We start from the raw sequence: 27364 nt of genomic DNA on the forward strand, positions 1-27364 counted from the left end.
AACATTTGTGAAAGAATGGGCCGCTCTCAGGAGCTCAGTGATTTCCAGCGCGGAACTGTCATAGGACGCCACCTGTGCAACAAATCCAGTCGTGAAATTTCCTCGCTTCTAAATATTCCAAAGTCAACTGTCGGCTTTATTATTAGAAAATGGAAGAGTTTGGGAACAACAGAAACTCAGCCATGGAGTGGTAGGCCACGTAAACTGACAGGAGGGGTCAGCGGATGCTGAAGCGCATAGTGCAAAGAGGTCGCAGGCGTTCTGCACTGTCAGTTGCTACAGAGCTCCAAACTTCATGTGACCTCCCAATTAGCCCACGTACAGTACGCAGAGAGCTTCATGGAATGGGTTTCAATGGCCGTGCAGCTACGCCTAAGCCATACATCACCAAGTCCAATGCAAAGCGTGGGATGCAGTGGTGTAAAGCACGTCTCCACTGGACTCTAGAGCAATGGAGACGCGTTCTCTGGAGTGATGAATCACGTTTTTCCATCAGGCAATCTGATGGACGAGTCTGGGTTTGGAGGTTGCCAGAAGAACGGTACGTTTCGGACTGCATTGTGCCGAGTGTGAAATTTGGTGTGGGGTTGTTTTTCAGTAGTTAGGCTTGGCCCCTTAGGTTTCAGTGAAAGGAATGCTCCAGGATACCAAAAGATTTTGGACAATTCCATGCTCCCAACCTTGTGGGAACATGACTGTGCACCAGTGCACAACGCAAGGTCCATAAAGACATGGATGACAGAGTCTGATGTAGATGAACTTAACTGGCCTGCACAGAGTCCTGGTAGAACACCTTTGGGATGAATTAGAACGGAGACTGAGAGCCAGGCCTTCTCGACCAACATCAGTGTGTGACCTCACCAATGCGCTTTTGGAATATTGGTCGGAAAATTCCTATAAACACACTCCGCAACCTTGTGGACAGCCTTCCCAGAAGAGTTAAAGCTGTAAAAGCTGCAAAAGGTGGACCGACATCATATTGAACCCTATGGGTTAGGAATGGGATGGCGCTTCAAGTTCATACTGTATGTGAGTCAAGGAAGGTGGCCAAAAACTTTTGGCAATATAGTGTATATGCATTCCAGGTTATATTTACTTTTTGCTACTTGTCTCTTCGAATGTGCTTGATCTGCAAATGCATTTTCTTATGGAAATGTTTGAACATGATAGACAAAACAACTCTAAAGTAGTAACATGGATCATAACGGATTCCACAATATTAAGTAATACAATACCGGACTATAGTCAGCTACTTTTTTCCTACACTTTGACCCCTGCGACTTATAAAATGGTGCGGCTAATTCATGTATTTTATTTTGCTTTAAATAGGCAAATACACCAAGTAGGTGTTTTATTCTTAGTGCGATGGCTGCAGTGTCTTTCCATTTAGTGCTTTCAACCGCAAGGAGAGTTTGCGTTTGTAATGCACAACACAATGCGATAGAACACCAATCTGTACTGACTGGAAAACATGAACACTTCTATTACAGTATCTGTGAAGTATTAGCCCACATTTCATGTTTTGTTTGTACACAACTCGCCAAACAGCGTTTGTAGTTTTAATAAACATGCAAGATGTGTTGCGTGCATCATGATCAATATTAAAGTGACTCACTCGATGGACTCGATGTGCGTTTGGTCCAGCTGGCTGGGTGCCACGGTGCTCCTCAGGCAGGCTAAGGCCCTCCGTCGGCCCTAGTGGGACTCGGACATGCCATGGCCCGAAGGTGTAGCTTTGACCAGTTTGCTCGGAACCCTTCCTCACTGCTACCCTCTGGCAACTGTAATGATCTTTCCTCAGGTTTACCCAAAATAATCCTCGTTACGACGTTAACTTCCTCAAATAGTCAAATTTGATGCTCTTTGTCGTGCTACGTTAAAACCAAAACCACTTTTAACTTGGGCAACACCAAATGCAACACGTAGTACACAATGGCAAAAATAATATTTGTCCAAGGGTTAAGAAGACTGTCAGCTTGTCTCCTATCTCCAGACTTTGTCGGTGTTGTGGTTGTACGCAGTGCAGCAAAAGTTGGAAAAACAAGAAGAAAACAAATTTTTTTAAATGTATAAACGTTTTCACCATTGTCGACTGATCATAGACTGCAGGCCAAACCCAACGAATCAGATGTGACGATGAAAATCCTTAGTCTTAGACCCTGTCTACATTAAGCCGGATAACTCATTAAACGAATAATTATTTAGCCTAAGCCCCGTTTCGGCCACACTAAATCATTGTTTAAGGTTCCCCTCCTTGGATCATTTTTACACGGGTAAGTGCTCCGTGTATTTCTTGAATCTCCGGCTCTTAGCTTTGTATGGACTCATTGATCGTTTACAAACTGAGTTTGGAGAGGAAGTAACGCCAGAAAGGCCGCGCCCCACACAGGAAGTGACGTCAGAAAGAACGCGCCACAGCCAGTTTCATAATAAAGCGGTTTCATAACTCGAAGCTAACCACTGTAAATATGGAGGCGAGTCATCCAGACATGCCCGTGTTTCTCCTTCTGTCTGTACAGACGCTTGTGGAAATCACACATAAATACCTTAAAGGCCTACTGAAATGATTTTTGTTTTATTTAAACGGGGATAGCAGATCCATTCTATGTGTCATACTTGATCATTTCGCGATATTGCCATATTTTTGCTGAAAGGATTTAGTATAGAACAACGACGATAAAGTTCGCAACTTTTGGTCGCTGATAAAAAAAAGCCTTGCCTATACCGGAAGTAGCGTGACGTCACAGGAGGAAGGATTCCTCACAATTCCCCGATGTTTACAATAGAGCGAGAGACATTCGGACCGAGAAAAAGCGACAATTACCCCATTAGTTTGAGCGAGGATGAAAGATTTGTGGATGAGGAACGTTAGAGTGAAGAACTAGAGAGGCAGTGCAGGACGTACCTTTTTTCGCTGTGACCGTAACTTAGGTACAAGGTCTCATTGGATTCCACACACTCTCCTTTTTCTATTGTGATCACGGATTTGTATTTTAAACCACCTCGGATACTATATCCTCTTGAAAATGAGAGTCGAGAACGCGAAATGGACATTCACAGTGACTTTTATCTCCACGACAATACATCAGCGAAGCTCTTTAGCTACTGAGCTAACGTGATAGCATCTGGCTCAAATGCAGATGGAAACAAAATAAATAAATCCCTGACTGGAAGGATAGACAGAAAATCAACAATACTATTAAACCATGGACATGTAACTACACGGTTAATAATTCTCAGCCTGGCAAAGCTTAACAATGCTGTTGCTAACGACGCTGAAGCTAACTTAGCAACTTAGCAACCGGACCTCACAGAGCTATGATAAAAACATTAGTGCTCCACCTACGCCAGCCAGCCCTCATCTGCTCATCAACACCCGTGCTCACCTGCGTTCCAGCGATCGACGGCACGACGAAGGACTTCACCCGATCACAGATGCGGTTGGCGGCTAGCATCGGCTAGCGCATCTGCTATCCAAGTAAGAACTCCTTGTTGTGTTGCTACAGCCAGCCGCTAATACACCGATCCCACCTACAACTTTCTTCTTTGCAATCTCCATTGTTCATTAAACAAATTGCAAAAGATTCACCAACACAAATGTCCAGAATACTGTGGAATTGTTCGATGAAAACAGAGCAGTTTGTATGGTGACACATTGGGTACGAATACTTTCGTTGCCGTCGTGACGTCACGCGCATACGCATCATACATAGACGTTTCCAACCGGAAGTTTAGCGGGAAATTTAAAATTGCACTTTATAAGTTAACCCGGCCGTATTGGCATGTGTTGCAATGTTAAGATTTCATCATTGATATATAAACTATCAGACTGCGTGGTCGGTAGTAGTGGGTTTCAGTAGGCCTTTAAGAGGAAGCGATTGCAGCTATTTCGGATACAACACTTCTCAGACGGCAAGACAACTTTCAAATGTCCAGGGGCCGTATTTATCAAGCGTCTTAGAATGCCATTATACACTTAAGTCCTGAGAATTTGCGATATTTAGTCCTACTCTCAAACTTAAGAATAAAAGCTATTTATCAACTTTCTTAAGTCTAAGAATCACTTCTACTCTCCACGATATTTAAGAGACCTTCAGAGGTGTCCTAAGTGGTTAAGAGTTGCCAGCAGGGGATGGCACTGAGGCGAGAGAGACATGCGTGAACGTTCAGGGAGCGGAAGGATGTCCTGGCTTTGTTTGATGACGAGCAGCTGATAAAACGATATCGTTTAGACAGAGCGATTTTATTTTTGTCACAGATTTAATAATTTTCGATTCCATGTTGATTTCTGCATGTAGCTGCAGTTGGCTAGTATATCTAGAGCCACCCACACCAGTTTTGTAATTAATGAATTGGAAAGAAAATGTTATGAGAGTAGTGTATGTGTGGCCCTTTAATAGGTAGATAGATAGATAGATAGATAGATAGATAGATAGATAGATAGATAGATAGATAGATAGATAGATAGATAGATAGATAGATAGATAGATAGATAGATAGATAGATAGATAGATAGATAGATAGATAGATAGATAGATAGATAGTACTTTATTGATTCCTTCAGGAGAGTTCCCTCAGGAAAATTAAAATTCCAGCAGCAGTGTACAGAATTGAGATCAAATTTAAAAAAGTAAATAATGGGGGTATAAATGGAAACAAAATAGAAAAATATTACAATAGAATAAAAACAAAAAGCATCAATGAGAATACAAATATAACAGTAAAATGAGAATATAACAAGAGAAACAATGGTGACAGCATGTGAGGTGAGTGACGTCAGTGAGTGTGTGGGCGAGAGAAGAGAGGGAGCGGTAGCGTGAGTGCGGGCAGGGACTAGTTTGTTTTGTGTTGGATTGGCTGTGTGCAAGCAATCAATAAAGCAATATTTGCAACTAATCACCAGACTCATCATTCACCCTAAAGTCGTCCGCTGTGGAAACCCACTGCTGGGTAAACCCACTGCTGGGTAAAGTGAAGGGTGTTGCCCCGAGCATACATCGGCCCTGGCGAAGTGTCTCCCCTGCGCTGTTCGACTACGGTCTGGGAGCAGGAAGCAGGAAAGGTGCAACAAAAAGGAAACATTTATTTTTGATTCATTGCCAATATTGTTTGTTTGTTTTGTATTATTTTGTAGTTTAGTGTCAAAATATACACTCCCATTGTCCACTTAAATATTTCTAAGATATTTCTTTATTCTTAGACAAGGGATTCCCTTCCGTGAATGGTCATTTCTATGGACACAGAAATTACGTCACCTAAAATTCCGTTTACGGCACATAGTAATGTCGTAATTCAGCTCTAAATGTGACACTTAAGATACAGTCCTACACTTCGCTGAAAGTGTGAGTAAGACGCTCGATAACTAACTTTTAAGTGCAGCTTTCAGCGAAGAATTTCTTTACTCTTAAGTCAACTCTTAGCAGACTTCTTAGGAGTAATTCTAAGAAGCTTGATAAATACGGCCCCAGATATCTAGATCCCTAGATTGATTGATGTAAAATGTTCTTTATCACATTGTTTACTTTCACTCGTCCATTAAATATTTGGTTAATTTATGATGTCACAGGTGTGATTCACTACAATAGGGCCCCACAGCACACTGGATTCCAGTTAATTGAAATACCACAACACTGTATATTGCTCAGATAAGTTCAATTTAAGAACTTGCACACAAAGCAACACTGGAGGTGACTATGACGTGCGCATTTTCCGCGCATTCGTACTAGGTCGTGTTGTGCCGGCGGACGGAGGAGGGCGAGGGGGTCTTAAACGACCATTTTGTGTGTGTGGACAAGGATAAGGTTAGGTGGGATTTACCCTGGCTTAGTGTAGAAGGGGCCTCAGACAGCCATATACTGTACACATGTTTTTTTAACCTTAGTCTGATGGTAGGGCAGATTGGGGAGATGTGCATGAAATCTGAGAACACTTCAGATGCAAACACGGTCTACTCGTCGTGATATACTATTGTCATTTTGCACAACGAATGAGAAGTTTTATTCACAGCGGCATCATTTGCAAGACAAAAAAGGACTCCATTGTTCAGCAAAATCAATGCTATACCTATCAAAAGAGATGCACTATCTGAAGAACGAGGCAGATTAGTTTGAATCTGATAACTGCAGATGAATAGGAGTGAAGGATGTGACGCAGAGTCTGACACAGTCAAAAGAATGCAGCTGATACCTAATCAAGCTCAAATCCAGACTCGTGTTTTCCTGCGTTTTATTCATCCGGACAAGAGTTTCCCTGAGCATACATTTCCCCCTCTGCTTCAAATTAATTCAACAAAATTAAATCTATAGCTGCAAACCACTTTCTGCTATCTACTGCTGGGCAGTGAGTACCTTCAGTGGACCAATTAGGCCTCTGTGTGCAAGCTGAAGGGCACCTTCATTGTGCCTAATGAAGATAAAAAGTAAAATTCCATGACATCAGCTCCCAGTTGCACCTTCCAGTCACCAAAAAGGCAGTTTAAGCCCCTCGGTGAAGGCAGCCATCTGCTTTTGCGATGTGATTCAATGATCGGAATCTGGCATACGTGCATTTTCTGCACACAAGAACGAGAATATCGACATAACCTTGCATTTCAAACATCAAAGATCTTGTGTCACCAGAGGCTCCGATTGGGAAAACGGGTTCAGCGTGGGCTCACTGAGGGAAATCATCACACCGCCGGATAACCGTAGCACCTGAACTTGGCGCTGTCAAACCACTTACTAAGACTCTGTGAGGGGGGGACCCACCTCGAGGTCTGAGAGACCAACCTTTCGCCGGGAAGTTACAACTCATTTTAGCACCACATAAAAAAAACTGATAGTGGGAACCTTACATGGCAAAGGGAAGACACCATGTTCTGGCATTAGTATTAACAGTTATGTACATGCAGTGCGAGTACAAACGCATGTTAAAGACTTCCCATTTTTCGAGAGCAAATTTACTGTAGCAGCTTAAAAGCCACTTCCGATTCGCAGTTATTGTTTGGGAACTTACACACAAAACAAACTTGCATCAAAATGTGTGTCAATGGAGTTCAGCTGAATGTGCGTTTCTGTTTTACCTTAAATGCCTACTGAAAGGATTTTTTTAAATTTAAACGGGGATAGCAGATCCATTCTATGTGTCATACTTGATCATTTCGCTATATTGCCATATTTTTGCTGAAAGGATTTAGTAGAGAACATCGACGATAAAGTTCGCAACTTTTGATCGCTGATAAAAAAAAGCCTTGCCTGTACCGGAAGTAGCGTGACATCACAGGTTGAAGGGCTCCTCACATTTCCCCATTGTTTACAATGCAGCGAGAGCGATTGGGACAGAGAAAGCGACGATTACCCCATTAATTTGAGCGAGGATGAAAGATTTGTGGATGAGGAACATGAGAGTGAAGGACAAGAGTGCAGTGCAGGACGTATCTTTTTTCGCTCTGACCGTAACTTAGGTACAAGGGTTCATTGGATTCCACACTTTCTCCTTTTTCTATTGTGAATCACGGATTTGTATTTTAAACCACCTCGGATACTATATCCTCTTGAAAATGAGAGTCGAGAACGCAAAATTTACATTCATAGCGACTTTTATCTCCACGACAATACATAGGCGAAGCTCTTTAGCTACGGAGCTAACGTGATAGCATCGTGCTTAAATGCAGATAGAAACAAAATAAATAAACCCCTGACTGGAAGGATAGAAAAAAAATCAACAATACTATTAAACCATGGACATGTAACTACACGTTTAATGCTTTCCAGCCTGTTTTCAGCTTAACAATGCTGTTGCTAATGACGCCATTGGAGCTAAATTAGCTACGGGACCTCGACAGAGCTATGCTATAAACATTAGCTATCCACCTACGCCAGCCAGCCCTCATCTGCTCATCAACACCCGTGCTCACCTGCGTTACAGCAATCGACGGAGCGACTAAGGACTTCACCCGATCATAGATGCAGTCGGCGGCCCGGAGACGGAGGAAGTCAAGGTCAGGTCGGCGGCTAGCGCGTCTGCTATCCATCTCAAAGTCCTCCTGGTTGTGTTGCTGTAGTCCGTCGCTAATACACCGATCCCACCTACAGCTTTCTTCTTTGCAGTCTTCATTGTTCATTAAACAAATTGTGAAAGATTCACCAACACAGATGTCCAGAATACTGTGGAATTATGTGGGGAAAACAGAGCTTTTTGTATTGGATCCAATGGGGTCCGAATACTTCCGTTCACTACGTGACGTCACGCACAAACGTCATCATACCGAGACGTTTTCAACCGGAAGTTTCGCGGGAAATTTAAAATTGCACTTTATAAGTTAACCCGGCCGTATTGGCATGTGTTGCAATGTTAAGATTTCATCATTGATGTATAAAGTATCAGACTGCGTGGTCGGTAAAGGTGGGTTTCAGTAGGCCTTTAAGGCATTGGACAGCTCGCCTTGCTTTAAAAGGGAGCTGCACTTTTTTGGGGGATGTTTGCCTATTATTTGCAATCATTATGAGAGACAAGAACAACACATGTATTTTCTTTGTTTTTAGGATTCTGTGAATTAAAAAAATAAAAACGCCTGCAAGATTCGGCTAATGGGAATCCTCTATTTGCCTTCAAAGCCCTGTAAAAACAACTTCAAAACCCTCCATCAATGCTTCAAACTTCAAGAGGTAGTCATCTTAAATTGGTTTCACTTCACAAGTGTGCTTGAAGCTCATCAAGAGAATGCCAGGAGTGTGCTAAGCAGCAGAGAAAACACTTTGAATTAGGAGAAGGTGTGTCCAAACTTTGGCCTTTACAGACCAAAAGTTTGAACACCTTCTCATTCAATGCGTTTTCTTTATTTTCATGACTATTTACATTGTAGATTGTCACTGAAGGCATCAAAACTATGAATGAACACATGTGGAGTTATGTACTTAACAAAAAAAGGTGAAATAACTGAAAACATGTTATATGTTCTATCCATCCAGCTATTTTCTACCGCTTGTCCCTTTTGGGGTCGCGAGGGGTGCTGGAGCCTATCTCAGCTGCATTCGGAAGGCGGGGTACACCCTGGACAAGTCGCCACCTCATCGCAGGGCTGTTTTATGTTGTAGTTTCTTCAAAATAGCCACACTTTGCTCTGATTACTGCTTTGCACACTCTTGGCATTCTCTCGATGAGCTTCAAGCACACCTGTGAAGTGAAAACCATTTCAGGTAACTACCTATTGAAGCTCATCGAGAGAATGCCAAGAGTGTGCGGAAAATGAGGCTATCATTGTATCCCACCCAAACACCACGATAATGGTGCACACATTAGGCAACACAAGGAGCAACTTCTGTTAAGCAACTTCTGTTTCAAATACATCATTTCTACGTTCCATTTTTGTATGGCTCACTATAGCTCCTGGTAGAAAAAGTTAAAAAAACATGATTGTGAAGTGAATACTTGGTGAACCCAGACTCTACCTTCAGCGGCCCCCAGATAATTGAGTTTTGAGTTAAAGTTAAGTTAAAGTTAAAGTACCAATGATTGTCACACACACACACTGTGTGGTGTAATTTGTCCTCTGCATTCGACCCATCATTTGTTCACCCCCTGGGAGGTGAGGGAAGCAATGGTGCCGCGCCCGGGAATCATTTTTGGTGATTTAACCCCCAATTCCAACCCTTGATGCTGAGTGCCAAGCAGGGAGGTAATGGGTCCCATTTTTATGGTCTTTGGTATGACTCGGCCGGGGTTTGAACTCACAACCTACCGATCTCAGGGCGGACACTCTAACCACTAGGCCACTGAGTAGGTCTGAGTAGAGACCCCTGCTTTACAGTTGGTCACGGACTCTTAGGTCCTCTGAGTCTTAATTGTTCATCTTAAAATGATATTTTCGGACCTGGTATGTTTCAAACCATGTTTTTTTTTTTTGTTCAAGCAAAGTCATGCTTGGATGAATTTGGTGTGAAATAACTTGTGATCACTGGACCTTCGGATTTCCTCTCAACAGAGATTGTGAGCTTGTTCAGTACTCCAATAGGCTCCTTCAACTTCCTTCCCGCACTGTGCGATTCAAGAACTCCTTCATTCCGTACTCCATCCAATTGTATAACCACTCGCCATACAGCAATAGATGACATCTGCCTATTACCTGGCACCTGACATGTTAGCTACTTCTCTTTGTTTTTAATGTTTATAATGTCTATTTTCTATTTCCTGCTGGACCTACTCTCTATTTTATGCTGCTGCTGTCATATATACTGTATATACTGTAATATTGTACATGGTCGCTGGTGTATATTGTATATATGTTATAGACATAATATAATATATCTGTATGTAAATTATTCTGTACACATATTATGTATATATTCGTATATATGTTAGATTTTTTTTTTTAAAATGTTATAGCTTTTTTAGTCTATTTATACCTGCATTGTCATTTCCATCCTTAAACTTTCCATCATTGTAACTGAGCTACTGTGTTGAACAATTTCCCTTGTGGATCATTAAAGTTTGTCTAAGTCTAAGTCTAAGTTAAAAATTGCTAGTACACGGACACACTTGAACAAATCGTACAATGTTCTTCTGAGTGGATGCTCGATAAAAACAATGCGCGGTTGTTTTAAAACATGTCTTTATTCTCGAGTTACCGACAAGAGAGCCTCAAACAGGAATAACATCTAATAAACTTCACCTTCACCCACGGCCTACAGTCCTGGCGTCTACTCCAATACCAACTTTTTAGAGCTTCACTATGGCCAGTGATTAGTCCAGTGATTCTCGCACTGTGGCACTATTGGCTCGCCAAAGAAGTCTGTAAATATGTACTGTCCATGGCGGGGGTCAGCAACCCGCGGCTCTCAAGCCGCATGCGGCTCTTTAGTGCCACCCTACTGGCTCCCTGGAGCAGTTTAAAAAAAGGATTGGAAATGTAAAAAGATGGGGGGAAATATCTTTTTTGTTTTAGTACGTTTTTTGTTTGAAGACAAACATGACACAAACCTTCCCACTTGTTAGAAAGCCCAGTGTTTATTATGTTTGTGTGTATGCTTCACTGATGAGAGTATTTGGTGAACATCGTTTGTCCTTCTAATTTCGGCGGTTCTTGAACTCACCATAGTGTGGACTGTGACGAAAAAGTTTGTTTACATGAAAAATATTCTACTCCTTCTTTGTTTCTTTTTGTCCACCAAACGTTTTATACCGTGCGTGAATGCACAACGGTGCGCTTTGTTGATGTTAATCAGGTATATTTGGTCAGTGCATGACTGCAAGCTAATCAATGTTAAAATGCTATTTAGGCTAGCTGTATGTACATATTGGATCATTATGCCTCATTTGTAGGTATATTTGAGCTCATTTAATATCCTTTACTTTTATCCTATGTATACAATTTAGTTTTGCATGTCTCATGACACATTATCTGTATGTAATATCGGCTGCATTTCAGATAGTTGTTTGTGTGCCATATTGTGCCAGACCACAGCAAACATTACCCAGCTTTGTAATAAATATATTAAAAGAAGACAGCCTGCCATTTCCTTTAACTTGGACACACACATGTATACCTTTGGCCATTAAAAGCCAGTAATTTCCAGGAGTTATCTCACCTTCTGAGTAGCCTCTGATTTACTAATGGTTTTTAATGTTGTAAAAATGTGTAGAATAAATTAGTTTTTTGTATTTTTGGTCCAATATGGCTCTTTCTACGTTTTGGGTTGCCGACCCCTGGTCTTTGGGGTATCATTGTTGATATTTTTACTTGCGTGTGTAATGTAACAGTGGCCAAACTTATTAAATATACTTGTTGAATTAAACTTCAACCTTGTTTTTAATGTATACATAGGCCTACTACGCTACTGTGTTTTTAGTGTTGGCCAATATGGTGGTACTTAGAGAGCCAAGTGTTATCTAAGGCAGTACTTGGTGGATAAAGTGCTTAAGTCCATCTAGTCATCAGATGTCAAACTCAAGGCCAGGGGACCAGATCTGGGCAGCCACATCATTATAATTGGCCCTTGAAAATGTGAACAATAAAGTATGTTTTCTTTTTCGATCTCTCCATTTTGACAGAAACAAATGCATGTGTTCCATTCAATGGCATATATTTTTTTAAACTAAATATTATCAAATAATGCAATAAATATATTATCATACAATCAAACCCTTTTTTACTAAAATATAAATAAATACTCTGTATCTGCTGGATTTATGATTCCAAAGCAAGTTATCCATAAAATTGTACACTGTAAATATTACATTAGATTTTACAGTGAACATGATGTAGTTTTACAGCATTGCACTGTAAATGGAGGAAACCCTGTTTTTGGACAATAAAATTCCAGCAACAGAGTTGCCAGTTTTTTACTGTTAAAAACTGTGGTACGGTTTTGCCATTTAAAGTAATACACCGTATAAATTGGCAACTTAGTTGCAAAAATGTTACCTATTTAATGAAAAAAACCAAAAAACAGTACATTTTACAGTAAGATTCTGGCAACTGAGCTAGCAGGGTTTTTTTTCGTAAAAAAGCACTGGTAGTCTTTTTCCGTTTAGAATAATATGCTGTAAAGACACAGTAAATTTTACGGTAAAAATCTTGCGACTGAGCTGCCAGGTTTTACCGTAAAACCTTCGGACTTCATTTTTTTTTTTTTACATTGCATGTAAAAAGAAATCTACCGTCGCTAATTTTTTCCTACACTTTGAACCCTGCGGTTTATTAGACGGTACGGCTAATATATATTATTTTTTATTTTTTTTTGCTGACGGCCAAGCCCTAGTAGAAATAGTTTAAAAAAAATAACAAGCAAAAAAGTTGTTTTCCTGTTTGTGCTATGGCACCATCTTTTGGATGAGTTTAGTGCCATTTAGTGCTTTCAAAAAGTAGACTGCTGTTCAGTCTTTTAGCCGTCCATAGCATTACTACTGGTATGGCTTTTTCATTCATCGCTCTAAGCAACATTTGTAAGTTTTACAGTATAACTGAAACTGTTTATACTTACCAAACCGTCCTGCATGAGTGTTTTCATGCATATTTGTCCGCGCTGTCGTAATGTGATGATGCTAGCGTCGTTAACATTAGCTAATATGCTGACACGTTTACGAGTGTCTGTGTTAGTATTGTTAACTTTTGTATTGTTTCAATTTCGTAAACGAACCAAGTTGATGAGTCTGTTTAGCTGATTTGAGAGTGGGTCCATGACGATGACTTCTGTTTTGTTTGATCGGCCGTTTTACTACCGTGTTACAGACACAATGGAAACATATAAGGTATGTAAATAATTATTTATAAAATATTTCTGTGTAAATAACTAATCTCACAATGTATATATATGCGGCTAATAGTCTGGTGCGGCTAATATATGGAAACATTTTTCTTTTTTTAGTGGATGCGGCTTACATACGGTAATAATCAAATGCATGGAAAATTGTGTAACAATATCATTCACTGTTTGAAGTGTCCCTCTGAGGTCAGACATAACTGCGATGTGGCCCTCAATGCAAACGGTCTGACACCCCCGATGAAGTCCATTTTAACGATTCAAGAAGGTGTCACATGTGATAAAATCGCCGTCATGTTTTCCAGATAAAGTTGCACAGAGTCCTGATGCAACAGACTGAGTTTGTCATGAAACAGCTATTTCTGTGACTTCCCATGCTGCCACATCCTTGTCCTGAGCTAATGCAGCGCTGATGAAATTTATAAAAAATAATAATAAAAATTAGCCCGGGGCTGCAATTTGGCTTACACTGTGGGAAACCATGTCCTAGCAATGGCACCTTTTGCAATATTGTTAAAACTATGCTCATGATAAATTGCGTAGGAAAAAAAAAATCAAACAAAAACTTTTACCTCAAGGCTAAAAAGTATTAAGCCAGCATCCTTTAATGTATTATTGAGATATTTCCCCCCCTGTGCGAGATGATTTTGTGTACTGCAGATGATTCCACACATGGTTCGAAGGCCCAATTATCATCTGACACACATTTTCAGAGCTTAGTGTTCCTTCTGAGCACACACCTTATTAGCCGCAGCCAGATGTTGTCAGAGGCAAGAGGTGGCGATGCAGCCCCAGGCTGTCCTCTAGACGCAAAATATTCCACTCTCATGTCGGGAGAAGGCGATCTAAAGCAACAAAACCGTTGTAGTCATCACCACAAGTGTGAGAAAACAATTTTTTTCTGTAAAAAAGACCATTCGAAATTTACTACCTGTATCGTTCTTTACAGCTTTCGCTTGAGGGGAGATCAAACAGTCACAGTTGTCGCTAGGGATGTATACCGAGTACCGGTATTTATTTTTTGGTACAGGTAAACCTATGACGCTTTAATTGTATGCCACCCAGACACCACAATAATGGTGCACACATTAGGCAACACAAGGAGCAACTTCTGTTAAGCAAGCTGAACTGTCTCTGATCATCTCCTGGGGAACTCAACAGGTTCCAAATACAACATTTCTACGTTGCGTTTTTGTATGGCTCAGGGTCTACTATAGCTCCTGGTAGAAAAAGTTAACAGTGTGGTTAAAACATGATTGTGAAGTGAATACTTGGTGCACCCAGACTCTACCTTCAGCGGCCCCCAGATAATTGAGTTTGAGACCCCTGCTTTACAGTTGGTCACAGACTCTTAGTTCCTCTGAATCTTAATTCTTTATCTTAAAAGGACATTTTTGGACCTGGTATGTTTCAAACTATGCCTTTTTTTTTATTCAAGCAAAGTCAAGCTTGGATGAGTTTGGTGTGAAAGAACTTGTGATCAACGGACCTTCGGATTTACTCTTAACAGAGATTGTGAGCTCGTTAAAAATTGCTAGTACACGGACATACTTGAACCAATCGTACAATGTTTTTCTGAGTGGATGCTCAATAAAAACAATGTGCAGTTCTTTCAAAACATGTCTTTATTCTCGAGTTACCAACAAGAGAGCCTCAAACAGGAATAACATCTAATAAATCTCACCTTCACCCGAGGCCTACAGTCCTGGCGTCTACTCCAATACCAGCTTTTTAGAGCTTCACTATGGCCAGTGATTAGTCCAGTGATTCTCATACTGTGGCACTATTGGCTCGCCAAAGAAGTCTGTAAATATCTACTGTCTATGGGGTTTACTTCCTGTATCATTCTTTACAGCCTTCGCTTGAGGGGAGATTAAACAGTCACAATTGTCTCTAGGGATGGTACCAAGTACCGGTATTTTTTGGTAATGGTACCTAATTGGGTCGATCCAAGAAAACCGTTAAGATTCTGGAGAAAGGACACGGCTATCTGTATTTTTTATTCAGTTGATCATCGTAATTATGGCACGCTGTCGCATTTACTTCAGGTGCTGCTGCTACGCAACAATAAAGGAAGACAAGGGTAGGATCTGATTTCCAGCCTGGAGTAATGACAAATAAGGAAGCAACCACCACACAAAAGTTTGTAACGCAACATTATTTCTTCCGCAAAAGTTTCTCAAAGTCGGTTTGAAGTGAACGCGCTTTACTCACGACCGCCGCCGCGCTTCGTCAACTGTCCTTTTAGCGATCCGATAATCCACAGGCCAATATTATTCCACTCAAAAAAGTACAAAAATTGAAGTAATATAAAAATCCATAACATTGCTCAGAATCAAGAAAGCATCCGCTGACAGGTTTGTGTGATATTGGATATGATATATTTATGTAAAGTGTCTGTGCCATACATAAGTATCATTTCCAGCTAAATGTAATTGTAATGAATGGAAAGACGGTGATGGATCTGAGTGGTCTTTACAATATGATGACATAACGACTGCATTGCACCTTGAACTGTTGATGGCTTAAAAAGCAGGTGTTGATAAACGACTTCCCTGCTGTGAGATGTTACATGATGTTACTGGTGTACAACCTCTTGCTAATAATATAAATGGTTCTAAAACATTCAATTTTTCACATGTTTATTTTTACCATATAGTACCGATAACAGTACCGATGAATACCGGTATCCATAAAGAATATCGATATTAACACATTAAGAGTGTTACTAAAACGGCCTTCTTTCATCTCCGTAATATCGCTAAAATTCGTTCCATTTTGTCCACTCGTGACGCTGAGATCATTATTCATGCGTTCGTTACGTGTCGTCTCGATTACTGTAGCATATTATTTTCGGGTCTCCCTATGTCTAGCATGAAAAGATTACAGTTGGTACAAAATGCGGCTGCTAGACTTTTGACAACAAGAAAGTTTGATCATATTACGCCTATACTGGCTCACCTGCACTGGCTTCCTGTGCACTTAAGATGCGACTTTAAGGTTTTACTACTTACGTATAACATGCTACACGGTCTAGCTCCATCCTACCTTGCTGATTGTATTGTATCATATGTCCCGGCAAGAAATCTGCGTTCAAAGAACTCCGGCTTATTAGTGATTCCCAGAGCCCAAAAAAAGTCTGCGGGCTACAGAGCGTTTTCTGTTCGGGCTCCAGTACTACGGAATGCCCTCCCGGTAAAAGTTAGAGATGCTACCTCAGTAGAAGCATTTAAGTCCCATCTTAAAACTCATTTGTATACTCTAGCCTTTAAATAGACCCCCCCTTTTTTAGACCAGTTGATCTGCTGTTTTCTTTTCTCCTTTGCCCCCTCGCCGGGTTATTCCGGTTGCGGTGACCATGGATGAGGTGCTGGCTGTCCAGAGTTGGGACCCGGGGTGGACCGCTCGCCTGTGCATCGGTTGGGGACGTCTCTGCGCTACTGACCTGTCTCTGCTCGGGATGGTCTCCTGCTGGCCCCACTATGGACTGGACTCTCACTGTTATGTGGATCCACTAGGGACTGTACTTAGAGGGGGGGTTACCCACATATGCGGTCCTCTCCAAGGTTTCTCATAGTCATTCACATCGACGTCCCTTGTGTGGGCTCTGTGCCGAGGATGTCGTTGTGGCTTGTGCAGCCCTTTGAGACTTTTGTGATTTAGGGCTATATAAATAAACATTGATTGATTGATTGATTGATATTGGTATCGATAAAATCCTAACGATATACATCCTTAGTTTTCGCAGCTTTTGATACAAATATCCATGAGCAAGGACGTGCAGTATGTAAGTGGGTAAGATAATAAAACCTTAAAAAAAATATTAATACTGGTCCATTAAACCGCTTTTAACACTTACTTGAGAAAAAAATCACATTTGCACACAATTATGAGCCTTCTGCGTGTGCCTGTGTGTGTGTGTGTGTGTGCGTGTGTGTGTGTGTGTGTGTGTGTGTGTGTGTGTGTGTGTGTTCTTGTATTTCTACCCTTTTTGAAACATCAAAAGGGAAATGTACCTTCCATATGAGGACCGGTGAACAAGTTAGGACCAAACCCATGGTCCCAATACAGAAAACCATTGCATCTAATAAAGAATGTCTCATTTGCACCCCTGGTGGTGAAATCTATCTAAATTAGGGTGGTCCCAAAAAGGAGAGATTTTTCAAATTGACTCTGTTGCAAGTCTTGTGTGTTCTTTGTAACGTGTTTGTGTGTGCTATGGCTATTATCAATCAATCAATCAATGTTATTATTTTTTTTTTTTTTTTTCTGTTCTCAGTCTGGACTCCCTCGAGCCTTACACTGAATTTTTTTTTCCCACCCCCCCCCACCTTACTTGTTTTCCACCTTTTTAAGGGACTCCGGAAGTTAGCTGTCCTGTTCTGTCTCCCTGTCTGCTCTTGAGTGGGACTGTGCTGGAAAAGTGCTCCCCCTCTGGTCAACATATGAAATAAGTATGTGTAAAAATTTGAAGTGCTCCCACTCTGGCCAACATATGTAATAACAAGTGTGTGTAATAAATTGAAATGCGCCCCCTTTTGCCAAAATCGATACAATAAATAAAATAAATATGTAAATAATGAAGATTAAAAACAAATAAACAAAAATAACAAAAACAAGTAACTAAAAGCTTACCTTTTATATATTTGTATAGTTTGCATATATATTATTAATGTTGTAAATACACCTTTTTATGTATCTAGAAAGGGTGGTCCTAAAGAGGTGGCATTTTTCGGAGGTCTCAAGAAGGTAACCAATACACGAGTGTGTGTGTGTGTGGGTGTGTGTGCGTGTGTGTGTGTGTGTGTGTGTGTGTGTGTGTGTGTGTGTGTGTGTGTGTGTGTGTGTGTGTGTGTGTAAGAGAGAGAGGAACAGGGCGTGTCTTCCTGCATGTCTGCCTGCACAATATGGCTAAAATAATGTTTGCAGATACGTTTTCGCATTGTGAATTTCCAGCCGAAACAGTACAATACACTATGCATATTGGCAAGAGAAGTTCTTATATAATCATTAGGGCTGTGAATCTTTGGGCACAAGACGATTCTATTCGATTCAGAACCGATTCTTGTGTCAAAACGATTCTTAAGTCAAAATCTATACTTTTTTTAAAAAAACAATAGGTGCCACATTCCTCTATAACGGGGGTGTCAAACACATTTTAGATCGGGCCACACATGGAGAAAAATCTACTCCCAGGTGGGCCGGACTGGTAAAATCACGGCTTGATAACTTCAAAATAAAGACAACTTCAGATTGTTTTCTGTGTTTAAAAATAGAACAAGCACATTCTGAAAATGTACAAATCATAATGTTGTTGGTTTTTTTAACACTTACATGTTGCGGTTAATAGTATTCTATCTTTATTTGTCGTTATTTACTACTTTCTGACAAAAAAAATATGATAATGTTCATCAGTCAACACATTGGTATACATTTTCAATCTCTCAAGATAAAAAAATAGTATCATAGTCAAATTACAGGATGTTATATATGTAGTTTGCTCATTTTCCTCGACTGGTGCACTAACATCATGTGGTTTATTTTTTTTACATATGTAGCATCTTCTACAAAGATACAAATAATTGCTATTGTGACATCGAGTGGACACATTTAGAACAGCAGTTTCTTTCATTAAAAAATGTTGGCTAATTTTTATACTTAGCAAACTCATCCTGCAGGCCGGATAAAACCTGTTTTACGGCCTGAGCTGGCCCGCAGGCCGTACGTTGGAAGCCCCTGCTTTATAACCTAGATACAAAGCTGTGATCAATTTCTATATTACTTAAAAGGAAACTGGTTTTGTTGAATAAAATGCTTCCCAAACATTTAACAAAGTCAAATACAAATAAGGCAACAAGAGAAGTATCCATCACTTATCCTTTCTAAAGTAAACCGTAGAGCAGATATGATCATCTACATCGACAATATGATTCACCTGAGTAGCTGGACAGGACAAATTTTGCGAAAAAAATAAATAAAAAAATAAAATGTTTTTTTTTTTTTTAATTAGGGGTTAGTGCATGTGCCTCACAATACAAAGGTCCTGAGTAGTCCTGGGTTCAATCCCGGGCTCGGATCTTTCTGTGTGGAGTTTGCATGTTGACCTCTTGGCCAGGTCACCCTTGTGAAAAAGATCTTGATCTCAATGGGTTTCTCATCTGGTTAAATAAAGGTTCTATGTTCTCCCCGTGACTGCGTTGGTACTCCGGCTTCCTCCCACCTCCAAAAAAACATGCACCTGGGGATAGGTTGATTGGCAACACTAAAATTGGCCCTAGTGTGTGAATGTGAGTGTGAATGTTGTCTGTCTATCCGTGTTGGCCCTGTGATGAGGTGGCGACTTGTCCTGGGTGTACACCGCCTTCCACCCAAATGCAGCTGAGATAGGCTCCAGCACCCCCCGCGACCTCAAAAAAGGGACAAGCGGTAGAAAATGGATGGATGGATGATTAGGAATCGTTGCAAATAAAAATCGTGATTAATCTGAAATATCTTTTTTTATTTTTTCACTCCTAATATTCATAGCTTTTCTGTAGTAGAGATCAAATGTTTTGCAATTAACGTACTTGTGATGCCTGGGATAAAGACAAAATGTGAAGGGCATGCGTGCAACAGTCCATGATGTGCTCGGTGCGGAAAAGCAAAAGGAAGGGAGTAGTGAATGAGTGTGTGTGTGTGAGAGTGTGTGTGTGTGTGTGTGTGTGTGCGTGTGTGTGTGTGTGTGTGTGTGTGTGTGTGTGTGTGTGTGTGTGTGTGTGTGTGTGTGTGTGTGTGTGTGTGTGTGTGTGTGTGTGTGCTTGTATTTCTACCCTTCTTGAGACATCAACAGGGAAAAGTACCTTCCATATGAGGACCGGTGAACAAGTCAGTACCGAAATCATGGTCCCAATACAGAAAAGCATTGCATCTAATAGAGAATGTCTCATTTGCACCCCTTGGTGGTGAAATCTATCTAAATTAGGGTGGTTCCTAAAAGGAGGGATTTTTCAAATTGACTGTGTGTCGGTTTTAAAAGTGCTCCCCCTCTGGTCAACATATGAAATAACAAGTGTGTGTAAACATTTGAAGTACTCCCCCACTGGCCAACATATGTAATAACAAGTGTGTGCAATCAATTAAAATGTGCCCCCTTTGGCCACAATTGAGAAAAATACAATAAATACATATGTGTATAGAGACATACTGTAATAACTTGAAGTAAATAATGAAGATTAAAATAACAATTACGAAAAAAACAACAACTAAAAGCTGTCTTTTTGTCACAATGTGTCGACTTTTTTCTTTTAAAATTGGGAACAATTTCTCATATTCTTTCTGTTTCAGTAATATTGTAATATTTTCTTGTGAAATTATTACTTTTGTATGTAAAACTATTACTTTTTAATGCAAAATGGTGTTATTTGTCATACAAAATTCCGACTTGTGTCACAATATTGACAATTGTTTTGTTGTTCTTGTAAAATAGTGACACCTTTTGAGTATATGTATGACTTTTGTCAAGTAAAATTCCGATTATTGTTATAATATTGCCAACATTTTAAGGTTTTCTTATAAAAGTGTGACTTTTGTCAAGTAAAATCACGACTCTTTTCATAAAATTGTGAACATGTTAAGCGTTTCTTATAAAATTGCGACTTTCACAACAAACTTTTTTATATTTTGCACAGTATGTATATATGATTGTTGTAAATACAAATCTTTATATATCTAGAAAAGGTGGTTCTAAAGAGGTAGGCATTTTTTGGAGGTCTCAAGAAGGTAACAAATACAAGGATGTCCGTCTGTGTGTGTGTGTGTGGTTTTTTTTTCTTGTATTTGTACCCTTCTTGAGACATCAACAAGGAAAAGTACCTTCCATATGAGGACCGGTGAACAAGTTAGGACATAAATCATGGTCCCAATAAGGAAAACCATTGCATCTAAGAGTGCCAAATACTAGAGTCCGTGAAAATTGCTCCAAAGGCAGGATTTTTTGTTGATTTAATGTGCATACAAAGGTAAACATTGGCAGGTGCAAAGGCAGCAATTTTTTGAAGCTAAAGAAGGACTTCCCTATTCATCACCCCAAATTACCACCAGGTGAACAGCTGATTGTACGACTTCCGGAGCTGACGCAAGACAACCCGCATCCCATATGTGACAATCACATTTCATTTGCACCCCTGGTGGTGAAATCTATCAGAATTAGGGTGGTCCTAAAGAGGTGGGCATTTTTCAGAGGTCTCAAGAAGGTAACACATACAAGAATGTATGTGTGTGTGTGTGTGCTTGTGTGTGTGCGTGTGCGTGTGCGTGTGTGTGTGAGAGATTCAGGACACTTGTGCCAGGTTTCCACTGGGCCAATTTGTAGCAGCCTGGACTTGCAGAGCCATCAATCAGTACCCTCCCTTTCTCTCTCTCTCTCTCTCTCTCTCTCTCTCTCTCACACACACACACCACACACACACACATGCACAGCCCTCAGTGGAAGCAGACAAGGCCACGTGCTATTTTATTTAAAGGCCGCTGTGGTGTTGCTGGCAGAGTCGGGGAAAAGACGACCGACCTCCGGCAGAGACAACAGGTTGTGCACGGTCTCTCCGCTTGACACCCTCTCCTGGTAGCATCAACTCAGGTTTTAATGAGCATTGAAATTTCTCACTGGGCGTGCGACTGAAAAGTGAATCCGCTTGCAGCCCCTGCAAGATGCGAACCATCCCATCCAGAGTCCTGGGGAAGGTAAACGCGTTGCCAGCACAAGCGATTCCCTGTATTTAATCCCACAACAACATCAATAGTCGCATCCGTCTGTTTTGTTGTGCACCTCATATCTTCTGACGTCTCCATTGTCGTCTTTGTGATCCCGACTGACAATGGTGTCAGCCTCGTGATGTCATCGACTTCATTGTGTTACATAAACAGGACAGAGCAGGATTAAAATACTCCATTTTGGGAATAAAAGCAGAATGCATGAACTGTAATATATCTTTCAAAGGGAACTCCACTTGAAAGTTTTGCCTATCATTCAAAATCCCCATGCAAGACAAGGACACATATACACATATTTAGGTTTTTGTTTGTCTTCATGCATTCTAAATCGTAAATAAACGTTAGCAAATGTCAGCTAACCTATTCCAACCACAGACCGCCAACAATACTCCATTTACCTGTCGTGACCTGAATATTAACCCAGTATTAGCGATTTTTTTTTATCTGCACATTGACCAGAGAGAGCAAACTGGCTTATGCTGCTATATTGACATGTTGAGCTGGCTGAGTCGGTGAAAGTTAATTATTGATTATAAATCGTGCCTCTTACTTTGGATAGTAGATGTTTGTGGCCATAAACCGAGAAGATTTATGGCCAACTTTGACATTCAACTTCGACTTTTTTTTTAACCTTTCACAAGAATTATAATCAATTTTTTATCCAAACAGGAAGATATAAACATCCTGTCAGTTGGCATCCCAGCGAGAGCAGACATTGTACAGTAAGTGACTATTGCATTATAGTTGTATAGTTTTTATTTTCTTGTTATAAGACATGATGCGCAGTGTTTCCCTAAAGTTTCTGTTTAGCACACAGCTTCTAAAACGTATAGGTCATCCTCCTTATATTCAGGCTCAAAAAATGAAGATTCTGGCGATTTGCCTAAACTGGGTGCAATGTGTTGGAACGTAAGCAAATGTTTACGATCGACCTGCATTAATAAAACATGCACGGTTGTGCACGAGAATGTGCACAACTTTTGGACGACGGCGGACAATAATAATGATAATGATAATATTAATAATAATGATAATAAGGCAGCCTTTAGTGGTGGTTATTTTGCAAAGAAATGCATGCGGCATTTGTGTGAAACGGGCACATGTGCAAACATGCCGGCAGACGGAGCCACGGCCGGCCCCTTGCATAAACACTCTATGTCAGGGGTGGGCAATTAATTTTTACCGGGGGCCGCATGAGCTACCCGAGCACTGCTGGAGGGCCACATCGACAATATTTCAATTAAATTTTGCTCAATATTATTTTTGATGTATACCGTAAGATAAATAATAATAATAATAATAATAATAATTAATAATAATAGTAATACTTCAACATAGTGTGTGTAACAGCATTCCATGACTAATATAAATAAATTAACATTAATAATAAATGACAGTAAAATAAGCACACGTATGACTGAGGAGTCATAGCGTAACTTTGTGTGGTGTTTGAGTTGTCCGACTTTTTGTGTGGCCGTAAACGCACCAGTGGTTTAGTGCTATGCGTGTTGGTGACAGATGACAAGTTGGTTTTGGCCTGGTTTGTACGGCAGAAAATGACTAGTTTTTCGAGATAGAATTGTTTTACTCATGTTTTTGGTGTGGTTATGTCCGAATATAAACAGTTTTGCTCAATAAAGTGATCGATATAATTCCTGTCCTCGAAGCATCTCGATAGACGTTACAATAATTGAACGGTGTTCAATTGAACGGTGTTGACGAACACCATTAGGACCGCTTGTTGTCACTGTCACTCAAAGTTGCATTGCAAAATTCCATAGAATAAATATGTTTATTTTGTTTAGAATTCAGATGGGATTTGATTTGGTGCGCGGCATATACTTGCTGCGCGCAGCGGACGCTTGAGCACTGCGCAATTGCGCAGGCACGCACCTTAGAGGGGACGTTGCTTTGCAGTTCATGTCTTGTTGAAAACATGGCATTCCTCATCAACTTTTCTCTTTTTAGCGTCTCGGGTGTAAACCGTGCATCACTTGTCGCTGCATGTGCACCTTCACTCGCAGGTTACACACGGACACACGCCCTTAAATAATACTTTCCAAAATAAAAGCAGCACAGTTGTATTGCGCGCAGGACATAGATGTTTTTTCAACTTTATTTTGTAATTGCAGCTGTTCACATTCACTCACAACCACGCACACGCACACGTCCACACGGAAGTAATACAAATAACGATTTTCAAAACAAAAGCAGCACCGTTGTATTGCACACTCGACATAGATACTTTTTAAAATTTATTTTGTAATTTATAATTGGCCTCACGCGGGCCGGACAAGGACGCACAAAGGGCCGGATGCGACCCGCAGAATGCCCAGGTCTGCTCTATGTGGTTGTTTAAGGTGGAGCATAAGTGTTGTCGGTCGCTAGCTGACCGTCATGGTCATCGTGTTCTGCAGATGTTCTACTCTAATGCACTGAACGACCTCTCGTAGATACAATTATACTCTGTCTCTGAGAAACTTCCATTCACGGTGAGTCATTTGTACACGTGCTAATCGGGTTTTGCAACACAATGGCCACGTTCATTTTTTAAAAGCCCATGGAGATAATTGCTCATTTCTCATCACTTCGAACAATGTCATTTCGACAGATTTAGCACTTGAGCACTTTCCTTTCTGCGTGTCTCCGCATGTCCCCTATGGCGCCTGTGGAAGACCCTCGCTTCCGGGTGGGTTCGCCGGACCATCAAAGGACGACATCGTCGTGAGCAGGTTTAGACTTCTTTATTTTTCAATAATAAAAGTCTGTCTCGTGCTTTTCAGCACTTCCACCTGCTCCTCGCTCCGCCGCCTGGTTTTAGCTTTTCAGCCGGCCGCGTCTTCGTCTGCGTCTTGCTGTCGGTTTCCCTCGCTCCTTCAGCACTCCGGGCTCTCCACCTCCTTCCGCCCCGTCGTCCTCGGCCGCCGCCTTCTTAAACACCGCGAGGGGATCATCAGCTGATTGTGACCAGGTGCGCGATCCCCGCACCTGGTCACGATTGCCTCGCCGCTTGCTCGCCGTTCCCGCCTCCTCGCCTCCATCCTGGAGCGGGCTTCGGTGCAACACGCCCCGCCGTCGGCCCTCCGGCTCCGCCTCGCCACAGCGCCATTTTAATGTAATGTATTTATGTTTGTTTCATTGCTTTGTAGCTTACTTTGAGTATCTTACATGCCTTACGATTCAAACACCTACACAATGCACGAGACAAATGTTCTGAACGGGACTTTAAAGTTTACCCTGAATATGACCAAACATATAATGTCTAAAGAACATTGGTTTGTTCATAGTTTTTGCCCATTTATTGTGTTTTAGTTGACATTTCCACTTAATGTCAAAGTGGCACAGCAGATATCAAAACACTTTTCTTTCCCTTGGATCTATCAACCTATTTTTTTTTTGCCTTTTCGTATAAACTTGGGACATTATCGAAAATATGAACACGTGATAATTGAACATATGGGATTTGACTGAATTGTAGTTGTCAATGTTGTCTTGCTGTTTGTTGTTTTTTAATAATAAATATACATTTTTACATAGCTCTTCATTCATCACTCCAAGCAACGTTTGTAAGTTTTCCAATGTAACTACAACTATTCATACTTACTAAACCGTCTCATGTGTGATGTAGCTAGGAGTGTTTTCATGCATATATATGTGCTATCGTAATGTAAATGGTAAATGGGTTATACTTGTACAGCGTTTTTATACCTTCAAGGTACTCAAAGCGCTTTGACACTATTTCCACATTCACCCATTCACACACACATTCACACACTGATGGCGGGAGCTGCCATGCAAGGCCCTAACCACGACCCATCAGGAGCAAGGGTGAAGTGTCTTGCTCAAGGACACAACGGACGTGACGAGGTTGGTAGAAGGTGGGGATTGAACCAGGAACCCTCAGGTTGCTGGCACGCCCCGCCCCCAATGTAATGAAGCGAGCGTCGTTAGCATTAGCTAATGTGATAGCATGTTTACAAGTCTGTGTTAGTATTAACTTACGATGGCATTCTTTTTGTATTGTTTCAGTTTCATAAATTCACCAAAACGTCACCGTGGAGTTTTATTGAGTCTGTTTAGCTGATTGGAGAGCTAGCTAGCTTCCGCAGCTAGTGGGTCTATGACAATGACTTCTGTTTTGTTTGATCAGCCGTTTTACTGCCCTGTGACAGGCACCGTTTGGAAACAACTAAGGTATGTAAATAAACATTTACAGAACCTTACTGTGTAAATAACACATTTCACAACGTATATATATATGCGGCTTACATATGAAAAAATAGTTTTCTCTTCAAAAAAATAGTGGTTGAGGTTTATACACCGGTGTGCTCTATAATCCGTAAAATACGGCATTGGAGACAGAGATGCGGAATGGATTGCGGTTCTTATTCCGCTCACTTAAAAGACGCACTCCAGTTTGCATACATTTAATAGATACACTATATTTGCAAGTGTTTTAGTACTCTCAAACCTTCAGTAAATCAGGTCCTTTGTCTTTCAATCCGCAAGATGTGAAGAAAACGCCTTGTTTATGGAGCACGATAAAGCTATTCAAATACTGCATGTTTCACTCAATATTCACGGTGGAACTTGGTAAAAGGTTGTGTGTGGCATCGTTGAAATACTTTAGTCATACGATGAATGTTGTGCAAATTAAACACAAAGCAAACAAATACACCATATCAAACAAGATAATGTGACAACACGTTATCATTAATGTATTGCATTATTTAGCATTGCACATGAATTATGACTCAGATCAGACAGAAAGAAATGCTCCGGAATAAAAAGCACTTTAAAATCCCGAGAAGGGGAATTCCATTTTTATACCTCCTTTCTACTTGCCAGTAATGCTCATATATAACCTGGTTTGATCTAAATTCCGCCGACTCGCCTCATTAAATGTCGTTAAAGCTGTCTTGATTTTTATGCAAACCTGACGAGTTGATGTATGGAATGTTATCCCCCGCAGGAAATGACGTAAATCTGCGAACTATACGACCTCTCAGATTTAAAGGCTAAAGGTTATTCCTCAAACCTGCTCTTGTCTGCTTGAGTGCAAAGTGGAATTTGCACCGGCGTCAATAAATCTATATGTAAACAAAGCCAATCATAAAATTTCAGGCTCCACGCTCGAAGATGCTGCAGGGATGCTGAGCGGTGCCGCGCGGCGAATGTTTACCAGCACCATAAAAATGAGGTCAGATCTCAAGAATATTTACACTCCTTTTCCCCCCACCCTAACACACACACACACACACCCACACCCACGCACACACACACAATTGTGCCCTAACAAACCCCAAAGGTCTCACCTCTCTGGAGCCACAGGTGTTGGCAGTGATGGCAATGAAATGAGTTCGATATGAACTTATCAG

At 40.8% G+C, this 27364-nt stretch overlaps 1 long non-coding RNA gene across 1 annotated transcript; it reads left to right on the forward strand.

The window, feature by feature from the left end:
• Positions 1-21892: 21892 nt before the first annotated feature.
• On the forward strand, positions 21893-27142 carry LOC133642477 (uncharacterized). The gene is made up of 3 exons (XR_009824525.1): positions 21893-21956; positions 22656-22708; positions 27111-27142. It is a non-coding gene; the product is annotated as an uncharacterized LOC133642477 (long non-coding RNA).
• The last annotated feature ends 222 nt before the right edge of the window (positions 27143-27364 follow it).

This window comes from Entelurus aequoreus, linkage group LG01 (genome assembly GCF_033978785.1).
Source record: "Entelurus aequoreus isolate RoL-2023_Sb linkage group LG01, RoL_Eaeq_v1.1, whole genome shotgun sequence".
NCBI lineage: Eukaryota > Metazoa > Chordata > Actinopteri > Syngnathiformes > Syngnathidae > Entelurus > Entelurus aequoreus.